General features: G+C 54.2%; 1 protein-coding gene across 4 annotated transcripts in view; it reads right to left on the bottom strand.

The window, feature by feature from the left end:
* Positions 1 to 11,735, bottom strand: part of RGS12 (regulator of G protein signaling 12) — a gene marked incomplete at its 5' end in the record, with an annotated part of 117,810 nt that extends 106,075 nt beyond the window's left edge. For 2 of the 4 annotated variants that reach the window (XM_081237473.1, XM_081237476.1), the window contains one exon: positions 11,669 to 11,735. Of the gene's footprint in view, positions 1 to 9,836; positions 9,898 to 11,668 lie in introns of those variants that run through there. The other 2 variants (XM_081237475.1, XM_081237474.1) reach the window with 2 other exon arrangements.
* Between the last annotated feature and the right edge of the window lie 3,969 nt (positions 11,736 to 15,704).

Raw genomic sequence — 15,704 nt, forward strand, 5'->3', positions numbered from 1 at the left:
ATATGGAGAAAGGAAAAAAAAATTTTTTTAATAAATAAGAAAAACTCATCTAGCTCCATCTTCTTTCAAGAGAACACATCACGGGTGTTCTTTTTACAGCACTGAACTCTCTCTAGGGGACGGGCCGAGTACACCTCAGCTGCGGAGGAAGGAGAGGGCTGCCCCCAAGGAAGGGAGACCCACGGACCCCTGCGAGCGCCCGAAGCGCTCAGAACAGAAGGGCCTGTGGGAACAGGATACCTGCAGGGCAGCTTGAATATTTTATCTCTGTCCCCGGTGCCCCTGCCTACGCCAGGCCTCAACCAAGCAGCCCCCTCACCAGCAGTTCTCCTTTTCTCAAAGTGTGGAGAAGAAAGTCTAGATTTAGCAGAAAAGATACTATTTCAAATTACAAAGGTCCATTTTACTGGTGCAAAAATATTACTCTATTACACCTTTCTGAGTGATTCTAATCCTTTGTAAAGTTTACATCATGAAAAATCCAAATGATAACCAGTTAAGAGCAACAAATGTGTGAGATCTCTCTCATCTAAAAGAAATAAATAAAAGTGTAAAACACAACATTGTAAATCAACTATACTTCAATAAAACAATTAATTTTAAAAAATAAAAAAAAAAATTTTTTCAAAGGCGTAAGACCTCCGACAAGCAGAAGGCAGCATCATTTCACACCAGCTAGGCTCACACAGGCACTGAGGGGCACAGACCCTGCAGCCTGAGAGGACACAAAAGACACCTATGTTGTAACCAGGAACCCGTGTCCATAAAAGCCGTCTCCCGAGCACACGGCGGGCCCGATTGCTGGCTGACCAGGGACCCGCTGCTGCCACTTCGCCTCACTCTCCAGTGTGACGGGCGTAACAAAGATGCTGAGGTCAGTGCCTTGGGAAGTAACTTTTAAACTCCCATCACAATAAGAACACTTTCTACACAGGAAGGAATTTAAGAAAGGTCTCAACTAAGGAAAGGAGGAGCTCAGCAGAAGGCAGGCAGCCGGACATCCAGGTGGGAGATGGCAGCGTGATGGCGGCAGAGACGGGGCAGGAGACAAGCAGGGGAGAGGCTGGCTGGGCTGCCAGCACCTGCAGCGGCCGCTGCTCATACCTGCCGGCCGCACCTCCACAGCCCACCCTGCTCCAGCCCGGGATCTTCCCCAGCTGCCGCCCAGGGTCCCAGTCCAAACCTCAACGCTCACCCCGGGCAGGTCCACCTTCACCACCCATGACCTCCCTGCTCGCCCATTCATTCATTCATTCATTCAATAACTGTCCAGTGGCCTCTACAGCAGCACGGGGTAGACAACTACGATCAGGTGACCAGTGACGGTCCCGCCCAACCAGGGCCAGCCACCCTGGGGGACAAAACAGCTCAACGGGCCAGTACCATCACACACGGAAGCTGGAGGGACCCACAGGAGGGCAACCGTAGCCCTGACTCCATTTGAAAAATTGCTCTTCCCTGAACCTACCCTCTCCCCCCTCCTTGGCTCAGGTGGCCCCCCAGACCCCCGAACTCCCCCAAGCCTCATCACCCCCCAGCTACCCGGCAGCCCCAGCAGAGGACACCCACACCTGGGCCACGCCTGCCATTTGCTCAGCAGCCCCTCCCCTCCCAGCCCTGGGCAGTGGTCCACACGCTACTGTGGGTGCACAGTCGGGTATGGGGGAGAAGGGGACAGGAGGCAGGTTTGAGGGGGCAGGGGAAGTGGAACAAGACAGCCATAAGGAGTGGCAGGAACGTCAGCCCAGGGTCCACCTGCCACAAGGTTAGAACACACAGAGGCCGGAAGCCCCAGAAATCCCGATTGCCCAGAAGCACCACACCAAGCAGAAGCTCGGGCGGGCCGGGCGCCCTCCCACGCTCCCACCCAGCCCCCCGCAGCCAGGGCTGAGCGGAGGGGTCCGAGAGCGGTGACACTCTACGCCTGCCATCGACAGGCAGACCCTGCCCTCGAGCTCCCGGCTTGCTCTGGGCACCAGCCTGGCCATACAGATTCCAGAAAGTAGACAGGACAAGCTGGGGCTACAACGTTTCAGGCTCTATAGCTGATGGAACTGCGGGACTAGTTTTGATTCCAGAAACAAATTCTACAAATTGAAATACTGAAGGTTAAACCATCTCAATTTTCCATTCCTGTTGCTATTTGACTTTCCCTCTTCAGCTCTGCTTGGTATTTATTTCTGTTTGTGGTTTTTAAACCTGGGCGGGAGGGGACTATAAATAAAGTTGCTGGATGTAGCAAATGAAAAGGAAGGCCACTCAGTTAAACCTGAATTTCAGATAAAAGACGAATAACTTTTTAGTATAACTGTGTCCCAAATATCGCACAGTTTTTATCCAGCGAATCTAACTATGAAGGGACAGCCCCCCAGTCCTGAGGCAGAAGCCCCCCCCAGAACCTGGCTGTCCCGCCACCCTCCCGGCGGCCCAGGACAGGAGGCACAGCCAGACCCTCCTCCCACCTGGCTGCCTGGTCCCCGCCTCCTCGCTCACCCCAAGGCCGGCACCGGCGGAGAACCATTCTCCTCTCCAAGAAATGGGTCTTTTCTCAGGCCTCCTACAGAACATCCCGCCACGTCCAAATCTGGTCATTCGCTACAGGAGTCAAGAGGAGAAAGCCGCAGGGTGTTGCACTGCCCTTACTGTCTTTTTCAGTGGGGCAGACGGGAACCTTTCTGTGCTCGGCATCTCTCTCAGTTACTCTCAGGGAGACAGAAATCTGCAAGCGCACAGAGTCCCAGTACCCACCTCAGCCTACACACGGGCTCAGCCTGCACACAGGCGGGCGGCAGGCAGAGCCCTCGGAAATCAAGGCAGGACGCGTGGCCAGGCCACGTGGCAGGAGGCGCATCCCCTGCCCACGATCCCACAGGGCTCCTCAACTTCCAGGTCCAGGCAGGGTGTGGTGGGCCGCATGGTGGCCCCAAGGACATCAGGTCCTAATCCCCAGAACCTGGAAATGTGACCTTATTGGGAAAAAGGGTCTCTGCAGATGGGCTTGTGTGAAGGATTCTCAGATGAAGAGACAGTGCTGGGTTACCCAGGGGGCCCTAAATGCCATCACAAGTGTCCTATAAGAGGGAGGCAGAGGGAAGCTGAGACACAGGGGAGGCCACGTGGAGAAGGAGGCAGAGACAGGAGCATAGGGGCCACGAGCAGCCACCGGGAGCCGGAAGAGGTGGGCAGGATCTCCTGACAACAGGGGCCCCCAGGGGGAGCCCAGCTGGGCCCTGCCCACACCTTGATGTGGACATCCGCCTCCAGAACAGCGAGAATAAGTCCCTGCTGGTGTAAGCCCCCCAGCTGGCAGTGCTTTGTTCCACGGCCCCAGGAAACTCACACAAGGTGGGCCCAGGAGCCCCCCAGCCCGGGCCCAGCCGCCCCACCCTTGTGGTGAGGAGTGGACTGGCTGTGAAACGCTAGGTGCACACTCCGGGCAGGGCTCCAGGCCACTAGGGATGGGGCTCTGGGGAGCAGGCGGTCTGGACACCTCACGCTGCCCAAATGCCTCCAGGTAAAGTGTGTCCCAGGCCGGGCTCCTCAGGACTGTACTCAAGAGCCACGGAGTCACAGGCTGGCCCGCAGTAGGGGCTGGACACGGATGTGCCCACAGGCGCACGTCCACTCACAGCAGCCACGCTAACGGCACCAGGAACTTCCTACGGGCCACATGGTCCCCAGCACTTCATACTCGTTATTCTAGCTCATCCTCACGACAGCCTTATCATTAACCCTATTTTACAGACAGAAACTGGCACAGAAAAGCAGTCTGCCGAGGTCGAGCTAGACACCGGGGTGGGGTGAAGAGCAGGTACCAAACAGAGCCCTGCATCGAGGGAACCCACACCAGCAGGACCGCCCCCCCACCAGAGGTGAGCGGACAAAACCCTCGTCCTCACCCCTCGGTGGCTCACGTCGGACGGATGCAGCGAGGGGTGCACACCGGCCAACACGCTCCCCACACTGCTTTATGTGTCTAAGAAGACATCCTAGAAGAGCCGCCCTGGACTTCATCTCATCCAAGACTTGGTAAGGAAGAGCTTTCTCCTAGGCTGGAGTGGCTCACTCCCCAATTACTTGATTCTCTAGATGAGAAACAAGTAAACCCCAAAGGTCAACGCCTGGCTACTAACCAAAGTGCCAGGAGGTCCGTCAGTGAAGTGAAAGCCTCATGCATCCACCTGTGCTGCTGTATCAAGTTCCGACCAGGTACAAAATATACAAACCAACTCTTTGAAGAGCTATGAAAGCAGGCAGAAACCGGAGGGGAGTTATCCTCTACAAGAAGAGGGGTGCACTGGGTAAGGTGTGTGTTTGTACACGTCTGGAGCTCAGGTAGAAGCTGCAATCCTCCAGTTTCTAGTCACAGGATGGAGTCTGGGCATGGCAGGTGGCTGGAAAGTGAGCAGAACATCTCAGTGTCTCAGACAGGAGGTAGCTGGGGAGAGAGGAAGCCCTGAAATCTGCTGGTAAACTCTGCCCAGGCCCTCGGCCAGCCCCTGAGCAGCCTGCGCACAGAGAGCCTCCGAGGAGGAAGCCAGAGTCCAAGCACAGCAGCAGACGTGATACAGAGAGGTCAGTGTGCGTCCCAACAAATCAACACTCTTCAGAAAAAAGCACCACTAGTGGATCATCCACAATGTCCAGTACACAATCAAATATTACTAGATGTTCACAGAAACAGGAAGGTGTGACCCACAGTCAAGAGACAAAGAAGCCAGTGGGAACTGATCCTGGGATAACCTAGGAGTTGAAATTAGCAGATCAGAACTTTAAGGCCGCTAATACAGTGTGTTCAAGGACTTAACGGAAGATACAGTCAAATAAACAGGTGGCCTATCTCAGTAGAGAAATGGAAACTATAGTAAAGAAGCCAGTGGAAACCCTAGAAATAAAAACTACAGTAACTGAAATTTTAAAACTCATTGAATGAAATGGACTTAATTTAGACTGGAGATGGAAGAAAAGGAGATGAGAAAGAGAAAAAAATTTTAAATTAGAACAGGGCCTAAATGCCCTGTGGGACAATAACAAACATCAACCATACATGTAATAGGAGTACCAGAAGGAGAGGAGAACAAATGGGGCAGAAAAAATATCTGAATAAACAATGACCACATTTTCCCCAAATTTGGTAAAAAATTATAAACTTATTTATCCAAGAAGCTCCACAAACCCTGAGCAGGATAAATACAAAGAAAACCCTCATAAGCACATCACAGTCCAAGTGCTGAAGTCAAAGGCAAAGACGCCACGTGACACATGGGGACAAGGCGGCGATGGCGAGGCTGACACCTACACAACAGCAGCCGGAAGACAAAGCGAACCAGAGGGCTGGGAAGGAGAAACCGGAATTCTACAGCCGGATCTTTAAAATTCTAAAGATCCTTTAAAACTGAAGGAAAATGAAGGCAGTTCAGATAAACCAAAATTGGGAGAATCTGTCACCAACAGGCAAGAAATGCTAAAGGAGGTGTTTCAAGCTGAAGAGAAAGCATACCAGATGGAAACTCAAATCTACGAGAGGGAATGAAGCACAACAGAAATGGTGAATGTGCGGGTAAATGTTTTGACATATTATTTTCCTTCTCTTAATTTCTTTAAAATACATATGACTTTTTAAAGCAAAAATTATAACAGTGTGTTGTATGGTTTATAACATATGTAGATACAAGACGAATGACAACAAATAGCTCAAAGGGAGGATAAATGGAATTACTATTATAAAATTCTTAACATTTTTTCTAAAGTGTTACACAATTAACTCTAAACAGACTGCAGTAAGTTAGTATACATATTTTAGACTACTAAAAATTAATGCAAAGATGTACAGCCAAAAAGCCAAGACAGGAATTAAGATGGAATACTAGAAAATATGTGTGTATATTTACTATAGATAAATACACATCTGGTACATGCAATACATAGATACAAACATGTACATACCTTTGTGTATGTACACACATATATGCATGCATTCAATTAACCCAAAACAAGACAGGAGAGGAAAAACAGCAACACCACCAAAAAATAGGGCAAACAGAAAGTAAGTGGAGACACAAATCAGCCCTATTAACAGTCACATGGAACGGAAATGAAAAGCTACGACAAAGGAGTGAGGAGCGGGTGGAGTCAAGGTGAGACAAGAAGGCCCAGACATCGACAGTCGTCACAGGCCGTCCCAGGTGAGTGACAGTACCTGGGCGTTCACTATGTTCTTCTGTTTACTCTGTATCTATTCAAATAATTTCTATAATGAACACTTTCTAAAAATTGGTATTAAGAGTGTTCCAAATATTATTTATGCCCCTTCCCCCCCAAAACTGCTTTGGAAAAGTTTGTGTTTGTTATTTGTGTATTTATTAGCTAATAAAAATCTTCAATTTGGGGGAAATTAAAACACTAAAAATGGAAATGGAAAAAACACTCACATTCAAAAGCAGAAAGTATGAAATGGGCTTTATGAGAAGCTAACTTTGAATGTCAGCATACAAACAGGCTGAGAGTAAAAGGATGGAAAAGCCATAAGGTGCAGACAGTAAACATGGACAGCTGGGGGAGCGTATCAGTGTCACATAAATGGGCTTCAAAACAAAAGCTCTGTTCATCAGGAAGACAAATCATCCCAAAAGTGTACAAGCCTAATAACAGGGCTTCAGATATATAAAGCAAAACTTGAAAGAACCCAAGGCAGAAATAAACAATCCACAGTCAACGATGGAGATTTTAACACTTTTCTCAACAATTATTAGAATGACCAGAATCCCTACCCCCCAAAAAATCAGTAATATAGGAGATCTGAACACCAGTTTCTTCTTTGTGCCAGCCACAATTTTAGGTGTTTGAATTTGGCCATGAATAATACTGAGGAAAAAAAAAATCCTTGTTCTCAAGGGACTTCCCTTGGTGGTGCAGTGGTTAAGAATCCACCTGCCAATGCAGGGGACATGGGTTCGAGCCCTGGTCTGGGAAGATCCCACATGCCGCAGAGCAACTAAGCCCGTGCACCACGACTAACGAGCCTGCGCTCTAGAGCCCGTGAACCACAGCTACTGATCCCGTGTGCTGCAACTACTGAAGCCCGCACACCTAGAGCCCGTGCTCCGCAACAAGAGAAGCCACTGCAGTGAAAAGCCCGTGCACCACAACGAAGAGTAGCCCCCGCTCACCACAACTAGAGAAAGCCAGCACGCAGCAACAAAGACCCAACGTGGCCCAAAATAAATAAATTTATTTAAAAAAAGAAAATCTTTGTTCTCATGAAGGATATAGTCTAGTAAAAAATAGGGGGAAAAAAGAAAGATAAGAAGACAGAATAAAAACTCAAAGTATCATTAATTATTACCTTCTAAGAGATAAATAGAAAAGGAAAATCAAAATAAAAAAGAACTATTGAACAATAAAAGGCATAACAGAAATAAAACAATTAACAGAAGAGTCAGAAGACAATGCAAAGCAATCTCCCAAGAGCAGAACAAACACCAAAGAGATCAACAAGAGGAGAAGGAAGATCAGGGATTAGAAGGTCAGCCCAGGAGCTCCAGCCTCCAAATAAAAGGAGTTCCAGAGAGACACAAAACCGAAGGAAAGAAAACTAAGAATAACACAGAACGTCAGGCCTGGGGCTTCCCTGGTGGCTCAGCGGTTGAGAGTCCACCTGCCAATGCAGAGGACACGGGTTCATGTCCCAGTCCGGGAAGATCCCACATGCCGCGGAGTGGCTGGGCCCGTGAGCCATGGCCACTGAGCCTGCGCGTCCGGAGCCTGTGCTCCGCAGCGGGAGAGGCCACAACAGTGAGAGGACCACGTACCTCAAAAACAAAACAAACAAACAAACAAAAAAGTCAGGCCTGGGGTGAGGGGGGCCACCTGGCCCAGGACAGTGATGAGAACGTACATCATCAACTGATAGTTCAGAACATGGGGAACAAGAGAAGCTCCTGTGGGGCCAGATCACACACAGAGACCTGAAATCACCATGGCATCAGCTTCCACCAGTGCCGGAAACTACAAACAGTGAAGCAACGTCTTCAAAATTCTGAGAAAATAATTTTCAGTAGAATTCTATACCCAGCTAAACTAAAAGTTAACTGAAGAGTGAAACAAAGATACTTTCAGAATCAAGGGCAAAAGAAAAATCTAGCTAATGTTTCTTAGTTATCATGAATATGCACTCAACAGAACAAGCAGTGAGCCAGACAGAGAATAGACGTCCCGAGCGTGGGGACACGGGAGCGCAGGCGTGCAGGTCCCATGGGGACCAGGACAGAGTGGGGCAGGAAGCGGGATGCCAGGAGCGAAGTCCCCAACAACAAGGGCCACCACAAGAGAGGTGTGGCAGGGCACGTGCTGGGGTGAGAAGAGAGAGGTTGATAGGGGAGCAACAGGGTTGGGTGAGAAAGGAGTTGTGCTCAGGTACCGTGTGGTTCAGTAACAAACACGTGAGCAGTGGACACTAGTCTAACCAAAAGAAGGTGATGTGACGAAGCTGAGAAATGGAGGAAGAGGAAGCAGTGGTGCAGCAGAGGGGAGAAACAGCCCTCCCTCACACCTTCGAAAGAAATCAAATACACACATTTTAAGACTAGCAGCTTAAATGGGCAGTAAATGCCTGAGAAAATAGGATGCCTGAGATGACTGCCCCTTGGAGATGGGGACAAGCAGGACAGGAGAGTACCTGCTGTCTGATTCTTTAATCAGTAGCCTTAGCTCTTCATCTGGTGTCCTAGAAGGATGGCCACTGTCAAGGGACAAAAATGGTGCAGCATGGTGTGTGTAAAAAAAAAAAACCAAGGAAGGAGACACATCGGGATATCACCTGATTACAGGGTTGGGGACAGTAAGGCCACAGGAAAAGAGAGGAAAGAAAGCAGAAAGGACAAACTAGGCATTTTACTTGCCTGGAGTACATGATCTCGGGGATGAATCTGGTGAATCCCCAAAAACCGCAGGTAAACTTGTGTCTGTATTAAAATTGCACGTGCACGTGGGTTAAGTGTACTTCTGAGGACTGACTACAGCTCTTGTCAGAGGGCTAAAGGAGCTGGTAACCACCACCCCCAAAAGTAAGAATGAGTGATCTGCCAGACTGGAACGCCAAGCAAAGCTCATCTTCTCTCCCGGGACAGCTGCGGCCTCTCCTCCGGCGCACAGCAGGGGACACCGCAAGGCCCTTCTGGACGCAGGAGCGGCAGCGCCCAGTCGGGGAAGGTGTACGAGATGGTTGCTCCCCAGCCCAGGACAGGAGAGACCACAGCCCTTCCAAAAGTAGTCAGGGTGGTCCGCAACGACATCGGGTCCGAGGCCCTGGAACTGTGAATGTCACCTTATAAGCAACAGGGACTTGGCAGGTGGGATTACATTAAAGAGCCCTTGCTGGGAGAGGACCCTGGGTTCCACACGCAGGTGCGACCACAGGTGTCCTCAGGGGAGGGAGGCAGAGGGAGGTGTGAAGACAGGACACAAGGACGGAAGCAGGGGCGCCAGGGCAGTGTGACATGGGGCCCAGGGCCGAGGTGTGTGGGACAGCCTCCAGAACTGCGAGGGGTACATTTCTGCTCTTTAAGCCACTAAACTGGTGGTAATTTGTTACAGCGGTCACGGGAAACGCATACACGTGCTAACCAGAAAGTAAAAGGTTTATGGGAATTCCACCAAATTCAAAGAAAATGTAAGACTCCCTGGCTTCGCTGTGTTTTGTGTACTTGCTACACAGCATGTGTTAAGTCTTCACTAACACACTGTTTCCTCCTTCATTCTGATCCTTTTGCTTGGCCCGTTTCAGACAAAGACAAGTGTCAAGAGACAATATAATCAGAACGCAAACATGCTCTCACCTCTGCTGTGGGAGATGCAGGCGGACGGCATGGGCCACTCCTTCCACTGGGCAGGCAGCCTTGACCGCCCTCACCTCCCCCGCCTCCCGGCCAGCTGGCCCCTCCGCCAGGGCCACACTGGTCCCGGCCTCCCAGCCCGCAGCTGTCCTCTGCCTGGCCACTGGCCCCTTCCTCTCAGATGCCCTCCTTCTAGAATGAGGGGGAAGGAGGCCTGCCCTTGACCCCGGGGCGCAGCAGTGTCCAGGCCCGCTCCTCTCGGCTGCACAGGCCCACTCAGTGCCTGCCTCTCACCTCCTGACCCTGCACAGGACACTGCCACCCAGCACCCGCCCACAGGTCAGCTCCACACGTCCGTCCAGCCCAGGTCCTCCTCTGCCCATCCCGGCCCACAGGCGGTCATGCAGCGCCTCGGCTGTGGGCGCCTCAGCGATGGGCTGTCCCCATCTGAGGAGCATCCCTGAAGCCCAGGTCCTGTGCCAGCCACCTCTCGCCCATTATCTCCAGGCCTCAAGGCCACTGGGTCGGAAGGCATTCTGAGGAAACCTCACGCTGTGGCCATTATGTTTCCAAAGTAAAACTTCAAACATATTCTCTCCACTCACCGCCCTCTCCCCACTGCCTGCTTGGGCTCCTGCATCAGACCTGGGTGCGGGGGGGGCGCTCTGGGGAAGCGGCGCCGTGCCCGCAGGCCTCACTGTCCCGCCTGCAGGTCCCCCGGCCTCACAACGGCCCATCCCATCACAGCATGTGAAAGTAACGGGCACTGACCACACGGATCCACTCACAACCCTGAGCAGCCTCACAGGCAGGTCCCGTTACACACCCAACCCAGCAATGGAGAAACTGAGGCACAGAGAGGGTGGTCGCCTGCCCAAGGGCTCTGTCTACACTCACAACTCTGGGCTGCTCTCTGTCTACACCCACAACTCTGGGCCACTCTGTCTACACTCACAACTCTGGGCCACTATGTCTACACCCAAAACTCTGGGCTGCTCTCTGTCTACACCCACAACTCTGGGCCGCTCTGTCTACACCCACAACTCTGGGCCGCTCTGTCTACACCCACAACTCTGGGCCGCTCTGTCTACACCCAAAACTCTGGGCTGCTCTCTGTCTACACCCACAACTCTGGGCCGCTCTGTCTACACCCACAACTCTGGGCCACTCTGTCTACACTCACAACTCTGGGCCACTATGTCTACACCCAAAACTCTGGGCTGCTCTCTGTCTACACCCACAACTCTGGGCCACTCTGTCTACACCCACAACTCTGGGCCGCTCTGTCTACACCCACAACTCTGGGCCACTCTGTCTACACCCACAACTCTGGGCCTCCCAGTCTCACCCCTCCACCCCTGAGCTGCAGCACGGAGCCTGCACCGGGAAGCCGGCACGGCACTGCACTGCGTTGCTGCAGTGGATTTCCAGAGTTGGGGTCTCTGGAGGCGGCCTCTGGCCAAACAATGCGGCCGCCCGTGAGATCGGACAGGAAACTCGGGAGCCGTGCGGACTCGGCCCGGGGCGCGCGGGCTCGGCCGCCGTCCGAGCGAACGCGGTGGGCACTGCAGGCCCGCGGCTCGGCCCGGCCCCGACCCCCGGCCCTCCTGTCCCGCCAAGGGCCGGCCCCGCGGCGGCCCCACAACCCGGCCGGAGTCGGGCCTGGGAACAAAAGGAGGGCGGCGGCGGCGGCCGGGCGGCCCCGACCCTGAGGAGCCGGCCGCCCCCAGCACCCTCCGCTCCGCTGGGCGGGGCGGACCGAGGAGGGCGCGAGCGCGCGCCCAGAGAAGAAAGAAAGCGGAGGCGGGGCGGCCAGCGCCCGGCCCGCAACCTACCGGCCGCTCGCTCTCCGGCCGCGATCCGCTCCGCCCGCGCGCCCAACGGTCGCCTCCGCTGTCTCCCAGGGCCGAGGGGCGGGGCCGGGAGAGGGCGGGGCCGCAGAGAGGGGCGGGGTCGATGGGGGGCGAAACCAGCGCGTGGGCGGGGCCTAAGGGGCTCTTTGGGGGCGGGGCCAATGCGGGAGGGACCGGTGAGGGGGCGGGGCAGGGGAGGGGAGGGGCTGATGGGGCGGGGTCGAGGGAGGGATGGGACCCCCCTGGGGGCGGGGCCTTGGGAGGAGCGGGACCTCCAGGAGGGAGGTGGGGCGGGGTCGTGGCCTCCAGGGGCGTGGGAGGCTCTCAGCATGGGGCCGGAGTGCTTGGTCTATGGAGCTGGGACGGGGAGTCCAGTGGACGGGATGGGGGGCGGCGCTTCCACGGGACAAGGGAAGAAGGAGACGAGGAACGGATCTTGAGGGGGCGGATCTTGAGGGGCGGGGACCCCCGGACAGGGGCGGGACTTCCGCTACCCGCGAGACGTGGCGGGTCCTGCTCTGGCCGTGGGTGCCCTGCGCCGTCGTCCCGTGTCCCCTCCCGCACAGGGTTCTCTCCCGCGCCCTCCCCGCCCCCCGGTCCCGGGAGGTGCGTTGAGACTTCCTCCGCGCCCCGTGTCTCGAGGACCCCGCCCCCTCCTCTCGACTGCCTTCCGCGACCTTGGATGATCATCAGACCGTATTCCACCAGGAAATCGCTTTATTTTTGCGGAAGGGAGTGTGGTGTCCCCCGCGGATCACAGCCGCCCCCTAGTCCCCCAACAAGGGGCAGAGGCCAGTCAGGCCAGGCAGGTGCCCAGCACGACCCAGGCTGCCCTGGTGGTCCCCAGGGCGCCTGCTCCCCTCCCACCTGTCCAGACACTGGGCCTTGTGCCCGGGAAGACTGTCCAGGTTTGGCTCTCCTCCCCTCCGGTTGTCTTCTTCCTCAGCGGTCACTACTCTGGAAATCCCATTCCCGTTAGTCATAGTGACCGGCCAGAGTATTTTCAGGAAACAGTCTGCTGGGCATTTATTGTACAAGCTAAGTGTGGGAAAAAATCAAGCCCAGGACTCCTGACTAGTCAGGCCTTGACTTTCAGTTATGCAGCCAGCACCCAAACCTGGCTGGAGCCTACTGGGTTGTATATTAAATCATCGTGACAAATACACCAACCATCACACTTCAAGCCCCTCGGCTGACTGTGAAAAATCAGAAAATCTTAAGTTATGCTTCATATTCCCTTCAGTGCTCCCAAAAGGGCAGCGAAGGACAAATTTCTCACTACCTGACATGTTGTCAAGATGCATCTTCCCCTTATGTTTGCAAATGAAATAGCTCGATAGCATCTGGGGATGTGGACCTGTGTTGGCAGAAGTGTGCTGGCCATCAGAAGGGCTGCCATGCTCTGCTGAGAGCAGGTAGTGGTGAGATCTCGGGCATTGGGGCCAACGGTCTCTACAACAGCACAGCTATGGACTGTGTCCCCCCCAAAACTTCACATGTTGAAGCCTATTCTCCAATGTGATGGTATTTGGAGGTGATGAGGTCATAAGAGTGGAGACCCCTGAACGTGATTAGTACCTTTGTAAGAGAGACCCCAGAGAGCTCCCTCACCCGATGGGCCATGTGAGAACACAGACCAAAGACACTGTGAACCAGGAAGCAAGTCCTCACCAGACACTGAATTTGCCCACACCTGGATCTTGGACTGCTAGCCTCCAACGTGCAAGAAATAAATTTCTGTTGTTTCTGAGCCACCAGTCTGTAGTATTATTGGGGTAGCAGTTAACAGGGCGAATGTAGGGTCTTCCACGTGGTGTCTAGATTTGCTCGGCCCTACCTGTGCTCTGAGCCAGCAGAGAGCACTGGACGCCTCTTATCTTGTCAGTTCAGGTTGCTATGACAGATACCATGGACTGGGGGTCTTAGACGGCAAATGTTTATTTCTCACAGTTCTGGAGCCTGGCGTTCCAAGATCAAGGTGGGGACAGATCCCTGGTCTGGTGAGCGCCCTCTTCCTAGTTTGCAGATGGCTGTCTTCTTAGCACAGAGAGAGGACAAAAGCTCACTCATGTCTCTTCCTATAAGGGCACTAATCCCATCACAGGCACTCATCACAGGCAAGGCCACTGTGAGTCTAGCCCCCTGGCAGGCCCTGCACAGGTCACCACTAAGGGGGGGGAGGGTGCTGGGAGCTGACGCAGTGCCACGCAGCCCCTCCCCGCACCCTGAGCCATTGCCGGAAGTCCGGCGGGCACACACTGCCAGGCTGCTCTCCCCAGCCTGCGTCTGCTGTACCATCCCTGCTCAGAATCTCCCGGGGGCCCCACCGTCTGCAGGAAGAAATCCACTGTCTGAGTCCAAGGCTGGCATTCCAGGCTCCCCTCCACAAGACCCCTTCCTGCCTTGCAAGAAGTCAAGGGGACGGGACCTTGGGCCTTTCAGCCAGGCGCCCTTGGTGTAGCCAGACACAAGGCCAGATCAGAGCTCCAGTGGTCAAGCAACTAGCGTGGTCCAAGGTCCTCTCCGCCCTCCTGAGCTGGTGCTCCTCCCGCCTGCCTGTCCTTGGCCGGCCTGCTGGGAAGCAGCTCCCACACGCATCACCTGTCACACCCCGCCTCCACCCCACACACCCCTCCCATGCACCCACCAGACCCATACACCCACCTGCCACTGTCCCAACATTCTGTAAAGGGGCCAAGTTCAGGTCTGTCCCACAACCCCCAAACCACCCCCCTCTACCCTGGAGCTCCTGGACAGGAAGGAGCATCAGAAGGGTGGGAGTGCCCACGCATACCAGGCACGTGCTAGGCTTGGGGACACAATGTCCAGGACAGGAGAGGCTCCAGGAACTCCAGGTGGACCAGCCCAGCGGGTGCCATGGCCCATGGGGGCCGTCCGGCAGAGAGGCCTGCAGGGCCACTTCAGGAGGAGTTTGGGAACCACGTCCAGGATACTGGGCAGCTGTGTTTCCAGAAGAGCCCTTGGCTGGGTGGAGGGACAATGGAAAGGGGCAGTGGTGGTGATGCTGGGGAGTGGGGACAGTGCCCTGGCCTTGGGGAGGGACAGGGCCCTGGGGAAGGAGCAGCAGTGGGTGTGAGAGACTGGAGGCTGTGGTGTGGGCAGGGGAGGGGCAGGGGCCCTGGGCCAAGACCCAAGGGGCAAGGCTGGTGTGGAGCCCAGCGGGTTAGGGCAGCTGGGGGACCCCAGCAAGTTAGACATGGGGCTGAGCACCCCCAGCTCGGGCCCTGCTCACACGCTGTCCCCACCTGAAGTCCCCAAGTGGCCCCTCGTGAGCCCCTCCCTTGCAGGCAGGCAAGCCGACCAGCCCCGAAGGTCTGCAGAACCCACCCTCCACGCCCTGTGTTTTGGAATTCATCAGGATCAGTGAACAGATGAAATAAATCAAGTGAAGCACTATGTTGTTTTTAACCAGAACACATGAAATTAATTAAATAGAGCATATTGTCACTAAATAGAACTTGTATTAATTAGAGACATTGTTACCAAATAGAGTGTGCACTAATGAAACAGACCAGTTTGTTACAGAAACAGAACATATAATCAACCTGAACACACTGGGGGCCCCGAGGAGGATCGCGGGGCTGCTGGTGGTCTGGGGACTGGCGGCCTGGCCTCGGCCAAGTTCACGGAGCAGGAAAGGGAGGCCCCTGCGCAGCGTGAATGTCCCCTCCTGGGCAGTCCCCACTTTGAAATGTCTCTTCTCCACCGACCGCCTAAACACACTGGAACAGAACCCTTCCTGCTGGAAAAATACCTACGGGGGGACAATGTATGTCAGGAGATTGTGTTTTCCTCCACGGGAAATCGACAAGAAATAAATCAGAAACACCTCCTCAAAACAGGAAAACGACTGGGGAGTAATTTCTGAACGTTGCACTTTGAGTCCCACAGCGATTCCGAGACGGCTCGGCGGTGGCCTCGGTGAGCAGGCAGTGTCCGGAACTCACCTTTAGGACCAGGACTTGGAAAGGACGAGGATCCCTTTTCGAATGGCGAA

The sequence above is a fragment of the Mesoplodon bidens genome, assembly GCF_964165515.1.
Source record: "Mesoplodon bidens genome assembly, chromosome: 1".
Taxonomy (NCBI): Eukaryota; Metazoa; Chordata; class Mammalia; order Artiodactyla; family Ziphiidae; genus Mesoplodon; species Mesoplodon bidens.